The sequence below is a fragment of the Camellia sinensis genome, chromosome 14 (genome assembly GCF_055761805.1).
Source record: "Camellia sinensis isolate YWXY chromosome 14, ASM5576180v1, whole genome shotgun sequence".
Taxonomy (NCBI): Eukaryota; Viridiplantae; Streptophyta; class Magnoliopsida; order Ericales; family Theaceae; genus Camellia; species Camellia sinensis.
Window position 1 is genome coordinate 72,933,777 of NC_138974.1, and position 11,094 is coordinate 72,944,870.

Below are 11,094 nucleotides of genomic sequence, written 5' to 3' on the forward strand. Positions count from 1 at the left end.
TTTGGTTCCTTTGTTTTTGGGGTGCTTTAGAAACCCCCAATTATTTGGAGCCACCAAGGGAGGTTTAACCATTCTATCCTGGACTCCAACAACACTTCTTTGGGTAGGTATTTCCTTAGGCTTGTTCTGCATGACAAACAAATCTAGAACCCCAGGTACCCATGAACTTACTAGTTCAGTTGTTGAACTAGCTCTTTCTGCCTTTGAAGCTAGTTTCGAAGCTGCCTGTAGAGGCCACTGCTTGGCCCTGATCCCCTGTCTTGAGCCTAATTCAGGCTTTCTGTCAAGGGTGGTTACCTTCCATCTTGTTTGAGGCTGATCTAGGAGGCCAATCTCCGACTCTGATTCCATAGCTTGAGCCCACTTCAGGCCTCATCTCAGGATGATTGCCCTTCATCCTATAGTAGTTGGGTGGTCTGAACTCATGTAGAGGTCTTTTACCCTTGGAATGCACTCTAGTGGCTGATGGTCTAGCCAAGAATGGCTACTGTCGGGGACCAGTTGGGTATGGCTTCTTGTTGTAGGTACTGGTTGGTTTAGGACATCTCTGCACATCCTTGTAATACTGTTTCCCATCAATTGGGAGCCCTTTCAACCATTTGTAACTTAACCTTCATCTGGGACACATCCTTTGCATGACGGCTGCCTTTAGGGAGTCATCATCTAGTGCCTCTTCACTAGAGTCTTCTTTTTGGTCCGCAAGGCTCTGTCCATCTGCTGGTGAACTTCTGATATCCTTCTTGGAAGTGGTCTGACTAGCAATATGCATCTACACATTAAGCTCCTCCAATTCCTTCAAGAATAGGTTTTGGAAGTTAGGCATACCAATATTGGCTGTAGCTTCCCCAATCTCTGGAATGGGTTAGTGTCAATCCCTATAGCTTTCTCTGCTTTGGCTGAGAATTTTAAACTCCCCTTTTGAATATGTTCTTGGATCTTGTCCTGAAAAATAATACAGTTTTTAGTTGCGTGGGACCAAGAATTGTGCCATTTACAATACATTTTCCCTTTAAGTTCTTCTGGAGAAGGAATTTTAACTCCCTTTGGTAACTTTAGGAAATTTTCTGCAAGCAAATGATCAAAAATGTCATCTGCATTTGTTAAATCGAAAGAGTATTTCCTATAAAGGTCTTTCTTTCTAAACTGCTTGTCAAGTGTAATATCCTTATGAATTAACACCTCATAGGTCATAGACTATTTCCCTACAATCTCTGCTGCATCAATCTCATAATTAGGGTCTCTATAATAAGTTGTATATGATGCATTACTTCGATCTTGTTCTTCCTCAAGTAACGATTCATATTTAGATACCTTATAGGTTAATTCCACTAAGTGTCAAAACTCAGTTGAGTCGAACTTCTTTCGAAGCCTAAACTCTAAACCATTTTGAGCCAATCTCACAAACTCAGGCTCTGGTAGAATGATCCTACACTTGTTTCGTGCTCTTTTGAATCTGATAATAAATTGAACAGCCTTCTCATCAGGCCTTTGACTCAACCTTGCCAAGTTTGTCATGGAAACTTCTAGCTCCATTTGGAAGAATTGGGCATGAAATGCCTCCTTCATTTGCTGCCAAGTTTGGATAGAGCTAGGTGTAAGGTTAATATACCATACAAAAGCTGCCCTAGTTAGAGAATTTGAAAAAAGTCTTAACTTTATGTAATCATTATTGGTACATTCATCACATTGGGCTGCGAGCCTAGCAATGTGTTCTACTGTTGACTGGTTTCCATTCCCATAAAAAAGAGCAAAGTTTGGTATTCTAAACTCCCTTGTGTATTCATGCACCCTATCCACCCATTCTGGGTATGGCTTTCTATACACAGAAGTTTGAACCCCCTGAGCCATAGGCCCACACATTTCTCTAAAAATATTAACAATTTGGTCCCTAAGAATCATATTTTGTGCTTATTGGACTATCATTGGAGGAACAAACACAGGATTTGATGAAAACCCTAGTGTCTGAGGTCCTCTCGGTCCATATGGAGGTATATTTGGGACTAGATGTCCTTGTGGTATTGGCTGTTGTTGAAGGTATGGCTGACCTCTCTAAGTTTGTCCTGCGAAAGGACCTGCGAAAGATGCTGTAATTGAAGGAACATGCGTTGTTTCTCTTCCAGCCGCAAGAAACCTTTCCAACCCCCCGGGTGTGAATTCGAACAAGGGATTAGTGAACCCCCTTGTGCCAGGTATGGCTTCAAACATGGGATTTGGAAACATTCTCATGTCATTTTCTTGTGTTGGTCCAGATCCACCAATTTGTATGGCTTCACTGTTAGGTAATGAGGCATTTTGATTTACCATAGGCCTCGAAAGAGGCTCATACTAAGACTAAGGTATAGGTGATGGTCTTTCATAATTTTGATTACGAGTCTGATCATTAGTATGTCCATTACTTTGCATAGGCTGTTTATCTCTAGCCAATCTTTGCTGCGGAACATTTGAATTTTCCTCCATATGCCTTGTGTTAGTTGGTTGACGGGAATTTATCCGATCCATAAAGGATATTGCCTATCTTTTCATTGTGTTTATTAACTGCTGTCCCATGGCATCTACTAGGCCTCTCCATGGATTCATTGGCTGAGTAGATGGAACAGTGGATGGTCCAATTCCATGGCCTCGTCTAATATTTTGAACATGTGGTGTATGTTCTGAATTACTGGTTTGTTCGACCATAGGTTCTGATGAGATAGGTGCTCTTATAGGATGTGTTATCACATTATCATTTAGATCAGGTACTTCTACCTCTCCTTCCACACCTTCTTCCAGGCGTTCATTTTCTGCTTATCTTCTACGTCTAGCCATTTCAATTAGGTCCCACTGGGTATGCCAAAAATATATGTTGGCTTTTTTGGCTTTCGAAGGTTAATTTTATAATTTTAAGCGTGCCAGCATAGATCAATCAGTCTTTATAGAAGATTAATTGCCAAACAATTATCAGACGATTGTGTTTTAATTTTTTCAGTCTCAATGAAGAAGACTTTTACTGGTGGCTTGTTTAGGAGAATTTAGTAAATAACAATTAAGTGAAGAATAATTTCGGAATTTCATTAAGTAAAATGAAAAACTTACGATGATCCGACCCAGCCTCGTAGAGGTTTACAGTAACAAGCTATTTGAAACTACTCCTATGAATGAAGTGCAGTATAGGAATTTGAAGTACAGAAATGTAAAGAACTGTAAAAACTGGAAGGAAAAACAAAGTACATAAAACTGGTTTTTTGATATGAGTTTTAGATATTTCATTCTGGGGCCTTCTCTGCTATTTATATTTCTCAATGATAACCGTTGAAGTGGGCTTCTAACTGTCGAAATATCCTCCCATGATTGTTGAACATGCTTTCTCACAGTCAGTCCCACTACACCACATTTGCAGTTAGGCTTCCCTCTTGATTTTGAATTTAAACTTCATGAGTAACCATTAGGCCATATTACCTTATATTCCTCGATCGTTCCAGTACTACGTTGACCCATTATTATCAATACGGGCTGACACGTGTCTGATTATAGTTGGCAACTAGTATTAACTCCCCAAATTGCCCTCTTCATGCCACGTGTTGAATTGTGATTGGTTTTTACAAATTATACAGCCAACAAATATATAAAAAAATTATAAAATTATTATGTATCATTATTTTTAATGTAATAAATGTGTCATTAATATGTAATTATTTTTTAAAAATTGCAATGAAATGAAATTTTCCAAAAAAATTTGCCTATAAGATTTTCAAACTTGTTCTTAAATTCAAGAGGGCCCACACTACCAAATAAATAAAAAGCTTCGACTTTTCTACCTTGATGGATCCTCTAGGAAGAAAAAGAGGAGGAAGAAGAAGAGTAAGGTTGGGTTTTGATAATTGCATTTTAGTAGGTTTTTTTTTTGTGATTTTTTTAATTTCCAAAAAAAAAAAAAGAAGCAATTTTACTAGACTAGATGGACATCAAAAGTTTAAAAAATCTTGTTTAGCATTTTCTATGCTCCTTGTGTTTCCCATATAGTTGGATAATAAGGTTTCAAGTACATACCATTAATTTTCTTAGGGGGTACATACCCATTCAAATTTCACAAATGGTATGCTCCCTAAGGCAAGACTCTATGAACTTGATATGGTCCTTCCCAATTAGGTGACCATTTGTCAAACTTATGGCTTTTAATTCCTGTTGGGAGTATTGCCTTCAATACCAAATCACCTTCATTAAAGCTAATGTGTTTGATTTTCTTATTATAGTTTTTGGCTGCTTTCTTCTTTTGAAAAAGAATGCTATTCAATGCCAAAATTCTAGCTTCATCCACATTTTCTAATTCCAAGAACATGCTCTGATGGTACTGCTCAGGAACTAACTGATCCTGGCATCTCACCCTCAAGGACTTAATGTTAATTTCTACAGGTAACACTGCATCATGTTCATAAACTAAGGCATAAGGAGTAACTCTTGTACTTGATCTTAGAGAAGTCTTATAAGCTCACAACACATCCAACAACAAGTTATGCCAATCCCTAGGATTGTCTTCCATAACTCTCTGTATTCCTTTTTTCAAAGACTTATTGGATGATTCTACCTAACCATTTACTTGTGCATAATAAGGGGTGGAATTAACAAGACTAATTCCAAACTCTGCCACGAAAGACTTTACCATCTTTCCATCAAATATAGTCCCATTATCTACTGTTATGGTCTGTGGGATGCCAAACCCGTGAATCAAATCTTTAATAAACCCAATAACTTCAGTTTGGTCTACAGCCTTATATGGTTTAGCTTCGACCCACTTAGTCTGTGGCCACTAAGATAAAACAATGGTGCTTCGAAGAGGGTAGATATATTTTTCCTATCATATCCATAACCCAACCTCTAAATGGCCAAGGCTTCACAACTGCATGCAAATTAGTTATTGATACATGTCTTATCATGCCATGCTTTTGGCATGCCTGGAAACTTCTAGTATACTCTATACAATCTTTAAGGATGGTTGGCCAATAGTAGGAATGCTTTTGAAGAAACCATCTAATTTTCACACCAGGCTAATGGGCACCACAAATGCCTTTATGAACTTCAGCCATGGCTGTCAATGCTTCCTTCGGCCCTAGACATTCTAATAATAATCCATCTGCTCCTCTTTTGTAAAGAACATTACCATATACTATGTATTGCATAGATTGTAATTTGATCTTTCTGCTGGCTTTCGAAGATGGGCCAGTTAGGTGCTGCATTATTGGATGCCTCCAATCTTGATCTTGTAAGTCATTATGATTGACTTCTAACACCACATTTCTTTTAGTTAAATGTGGTATTAATTTTTGATATGTTGCTTGACTTATCTTCATTTGAGTGTCATCTCTTTTCCTAAAATTTGAAACTTTTGAGCTACATTATTGGCTTTGTTATTCATGAATTTTGGGATATAAGTCACATTTGTTATCTGAAACTGAGAAAGCAAATGTAATACAATAACATAGTATGGCAACATGCTTGCACTTTGACATTTGAAAATTCTTTTCATTTGGTTGACCACTAATTGAGAATCCCCAAATATATCAACTGCATGAGCTTGTAATCCAATAAGCATTTCCAGTCCCATTATCAAAGCATCATATTCAGCTTAATTATTGAAACAAGTAATTTCATCAACTCTGAAACCATGTGTGATTTCTACCCCCTGTGATGACTTAATTACAACACCAATTCCAATCAGACCATTGGCCTTTAACCTTTCGAACCACATCTACCATGGCTCAACATTGATCATACCAAGATCCATTATCTCCTAGCTTTCCATTTGACATGGATGATCTGCCAAAAAGTTAGCCAAAACTTGTCCTTTTACTGCCTTTTGGGAAACATATTCTAGATGAAACTCTGACAAGGCCAATATCCATTTGCCAATTCTTCCTCTCAACATTGGTCTAGATAACATATACTTAACCAAGTCCGTGGTTGTAATTACCAGAACAACATTAGGCAAAAGATAATATCTTAATTTCATTGCTGCAAAGTACAATGCAAGGTACATCTTTTCTACAGCTGAGTAATTACATTCACAAGAATTTAAAAACCTATTAGGGTAATAAACTGCTTGCTCCTTACCTTCTTCATTATCATGGGCTAGGAAAGCTCCTAATGAATCTTTTGCTGCAGCAATGTATAACTTCAACGGTTTGTCACTCTTTGGTGGCATCAGCACTGGAGGTTTGGCCAAGTAGGCTTTAATTCTTTCGAAAGCAGTTTGATGCTCTGCTGTCCACACAAACTCCTATTCATCTTTCAACCTTAATAAGGAAGAAAATACTTTAATTTTTCTTGTAGTGTTAGAAATAAATCTTCGAAGAAAATTAACTTGTCAAAGGAATTTTTGTACTTCTTTCTTACTTGATGGAGGCTTGGCCTCAATGATGGCTTTGGCTTTATTCTAATCAATTTTCATTCCCTTCTTGTGTACTACATAACCCAAGAAGTTTTCAGCTGATACACCAACAGCATATTTGAGAGGATTAAGCTTCAACTTGAACTTTCTCATTCTTTCGAAAGTTGCTTCCAAGTGAACTAAATGTTCCTCCATGGACTGAGATTTTACTACAATGTCATCAATGTAACACTCTAAATACCCTCCAATGAGATCATGAAAAATAATGTTCATTGCCTTTTGATATGTAACCCCAGCATTCTTTAGGCCAAATGGCGTTTTAACCCATTAGAATGTGCCAATGTTCCCAGGACAACTGAATGCTGTCTGATGGACATCCTCCTTTGCAATGCAAATCTAGTGTAACCAGAATGTCCATCTATCATAGATAAAATCTTGTGCCTTGCTAAACTATCCACCAATAAGTCTACTATGGGCATGGGGTACTCATATTTTGGAGTTGCTAAATTCAGGTTTCTAAAATCGATTCATACCCTCATTTTATCATTCTTTTTAACCACAGACACAATATTGGATAGCCATTCAACATATCTGGCTGTTTTAATGAAGCCTGCCTTAAGGAGCCTAAGAATTTCCTCCTTGATCTTCTGAATCACTTCAGGACTCATCCTTCTTGGCTTCTGCTCGTATGGCTTGAAATTAGGCTTCATAGGGAGCCTATGTTCCACTAATGACCTATCTAATCCTGGTAGTTCATTATAAGGCCATGCAAAACAATCTTTATATCTCTTTAAGACCATCAATAACTAGTCCCTGTCAAGAGCATTTAACCAAGCACTGATGTAAGTGGGTTGTTGTGCAGAACCTTTTCCTAAATTAACTTCATCCAAGGGGTCTTGTATTTGAGAACTCACTAATGCTTTTCTTTTGATTTTTTTTGCCCTCAAAGTAATTTCTTTGCTTTGTTCTGTTCGCACTTCCTCTGATTCAACATTTTTGCATTCTTCTTCATAGACAAAGTCTGTCCATAAGGCTTCTTCTTCTTATATTTCCTGGACTTTTGTTTCGATGTCCAATGCACAGTATTTATCAAAGGTCAGAGGCCTGACCTGTTGTTGTTCCTGCTTACAGCTAACTACCATGGCTTCCTTTTTTTGTTCCTGAACTTTTTAGACTATTGATTTTAAGTCCAATGTTGAAAACTTGACTAAATCTAAGGGTCTGGCTTCTTGGGTTTCATCTTTTTGCCTACAACTAGGCATCATTATCATCTTTGATGATGAATTCTTCATCAGTACTCTCCTGTCCTAAGTGATTCAGGTGTGCTACTTCCTCATCAGCTGTTACTTCGGCTGAACCATCAGGTTTTCTCAATATATTGAGTGGTGTCACTCATTCAGTATACAACTTGGTTTCTGCAAAGTCAGCACAAGTGACAAAGGGTTAAAGGTTTGCATTGATCTCCTCTGTTTCTCCATTGCACAAGGTCATCATTATCTTCTGATGTAGAGAGGAAGTCACACATTTATTGGTGTGAATCCAATCTCTGCCAAGTAAAGCATTATACTTAGCATTACTATCAATAACAAAGAATGCCGTTATGCAATCTCTGGTTCCGACACTCAGGTTGATGGGCAAAATACCCTGAGCCATCTACTTATCCCTAGCAAAACCAGCAATGGTTGTGCTGGTTGGGATTAATTTGGTGTTCCTTTTTCCCAGTTTCTTCAAAGAGGATTTTAGAAGCAGGTTCACTGCTGCCCCATTATCCATCAATACCCTATTCATTTGTATCCCATCAAAAAAAGCCTTGATATACAAGGGTTTGACATGCTGTGTCATGGATGTTGTAGGATACCCAAAAAGATATGAGAGAATAATACTTACTTCCTCACTCTCTTCCTCAGTTTCCATTAGTGTGGCCACTTCAGATTCATCTTGAACCATGCTAACCTGTGAATTTTCACTAGAAACTGGAAGACCTTCTTGGTTTTCATCTTCAGCATGGAACTCCTGTGGTAGTATATGCACCATATTCACTGAGACTGGAGGAAATGAGCCAAACTGAACTACTGGCTGCACTTGCTTTTTTTCCAGGCTAACTTGTTCAGTTATTTCAAAAGCATCTTCCATGCTACATTCTGGCACTTCAGTACTAGTGACTTCCTTTGAATGGTCTGTTCTTGTTGGTTTTTTGACCAAAAATGTCTGTTCAGCCATGAAGGCTTCAAACATCTGCTCCTCAACCATTTCTTTTTTTTGGCCTAGGTCAACTTCTTCTTCTGTCTCACTGTAGCTTTCTATCAAGGCTTTCTCAAGACCTGCTAAGTTGGATCTTTCCTTGGCTTTCAATTTAGAATGAATTTTGGCCAAATGCTCTTTGCTAAAACTTCTTTTGTTCTGAGGAGTCAATTTTGGACTATGATCCAATTTTGGACTTTCTCTTTCCTCTGTCTGGCCTTTTGGCTGGGCCAATGAAGAACTCTCTCCACTTTCGTTCAGATCTTTTTAGTACTGAGTGTACCTTCACTGGATCTTCCTCCTTTGAGACCTAGAAATTACTAGAACCATATTTGGTTCCTTTGTTTTGGGGTGCTTTAGAAACACCCAATTATTTGGAGTCACCAAGGGAGGTTTAACCATTCTACCTTGGTGTCCAACAACACTTCTCTGGATAGGCATTTCCTTAGGCTTGTTCTGCATGACAAACCAATCTGGAACCCCAGGTACCCCTGAACTTACTAGTTCAGTTGCTGATCTAGCTCTTTTTGCCTTTGAAGCCAGCTTCGAAGCTGCCTTCAGAGGCCACTGCTTGGCCCTGATCCCCTGTCTTGAGCCTAATTCAAGCCTTCTATCAGGGTGGTTACCTTTCATCTTGTTTGAGGCTGATCTAGGAAACCAATCTCTAGCTCTGATTCCATAACTTGAGCCCACTTCAGGCCTCATCTCATGATGATTGCCCTTCATCCTGTAGTAGTTGGGTGCTCTGAACTCATGTAGAGATCTCTTACCCTTGGAATGCATTCTAGTGGCCGATGGTCCAGCTAAGAATGGCTACTGTCTGGGACCAGTTGGGTATGGCCTCTTGTTGTAGGTACTAGTTGGTTTAAGACATCTCTGCACATCCTGGTAATACTATTTCCCATCAATTGGGAGCCTTTTCAACCATTTGTAACTTAACCTGCATCGGAGACACATCCTTTGCATGACGGCTGCCTCTAGGGAGTTATCATCTAGTACCTCCTCACTAGAGTCTTCCTTTTGGTCCGCAAGACTCTGTCCATCTGCTGGTGAACTTCTGATATCCTTCTTGGAAGCAGTCTGACTAGCAATATGCATCTGCACATTAACCTCCTCCAATTACTTCAAGGATAGGTTTTGGAAGTTAGGCATACCAACATTATCTGTAGTTTCCCCAATCTCTGGGAATGGGTTAGTGTCAATCCCCATAACTTTCTCTGCTTTGGCTGGGAACTTTAAACTCTCTTTTTGAATTTGTTCTTGGATCCTATCCCCAAAAACAATACAGTTTTTAGTTGTATGAGACCAAGAATTGTGCCATTTACAATACATTTTCCCTTTAAGTTCTTTTGGAGAAGGAATTTTAACTCCCTTTTGGAAACTTTAAGAAATTTGCTGCAAACAAATGATCAAAAATGTTATCTGCCTTTGTTAAATCGAAAGAGTATTTCCTATAAAGGTCTTTCTTTTTAAACTGTTGGTCAAGTGTAATATCCTTATGAATTAACGCCTCATAGGTCATAGGCTATTTCCCTACGATCTCTACTGCATCAATCTCGTAATTAGGGTTTCTATAATAAGTCGTATATGATGCATTACTTCGATCTTGTTCTTCCTCAAGCAACGATTCATATCTAGACACCTTATAGGTTAATTCCGCTAAGTCTCGAAACTCAGTTGAGTCAAACTTCTTTCGAAGCCAAAACTCTAGACCGTTTTGAGCCAATCTCACAAATTCAGGCTTTGGTAGAATGACCCTACACTTGTTTCGTGCTTTTTTGAATCTGGTAATAAATTGAACAACCTTCTCATCAGGCCTTTGACTAAACCTTGCCAAGTCTGCCATGGAAACTTCTGGCTCCGTTTGGAAGAATTGGGCATGAAAAGCCTCCTCCATTTGCTGCCAAGTTTGGATAGAGCCAGGTGTAAGGTTAATATACCATACAAAAGCTGCCCCAGTTAGAGAATTTGGAAAAAGTATTAACTTCATGTAATTATTATTGGTACATTCACCACATTGGGCTACGAACCTACCAATGTGTTCTACTGTTGACTAGTTTCCATTCCTATAAAAAAGAGCAAAGTCTGGTATTCTAAACTCCCTTGGGTATTCATGCACCCTATCTACCCATTCTGGGTTTGACTTCCTATACACAGGAGTTTAAGCCCCTCGAGCCATAGGCCTACACATTTCTTTGACAATATCAGCAATTCAGTCCCTAGGAACCATATTTTGTGCTTGTTGGACTACCACTAGAGGAACAAACACAGGATTTGGTGAAAACCCTTGTGTCTGAGGCCTTCTTGGTCCATAGGGAGGTATATTTGGCATTGGCTGTCCTTGTGGTACTGGTTGTTGTTGAGGGTATGGTTGACCTCTCTGAACCTGTCTTACGAAAGGACCTGTGAAAGGTGCTGTAATAGGAGGAACATGTGTTGTTTCTCTCCCAGCCACAAGAAACCCTTTCAACTCCCCAGGTGCGAATTCGAAC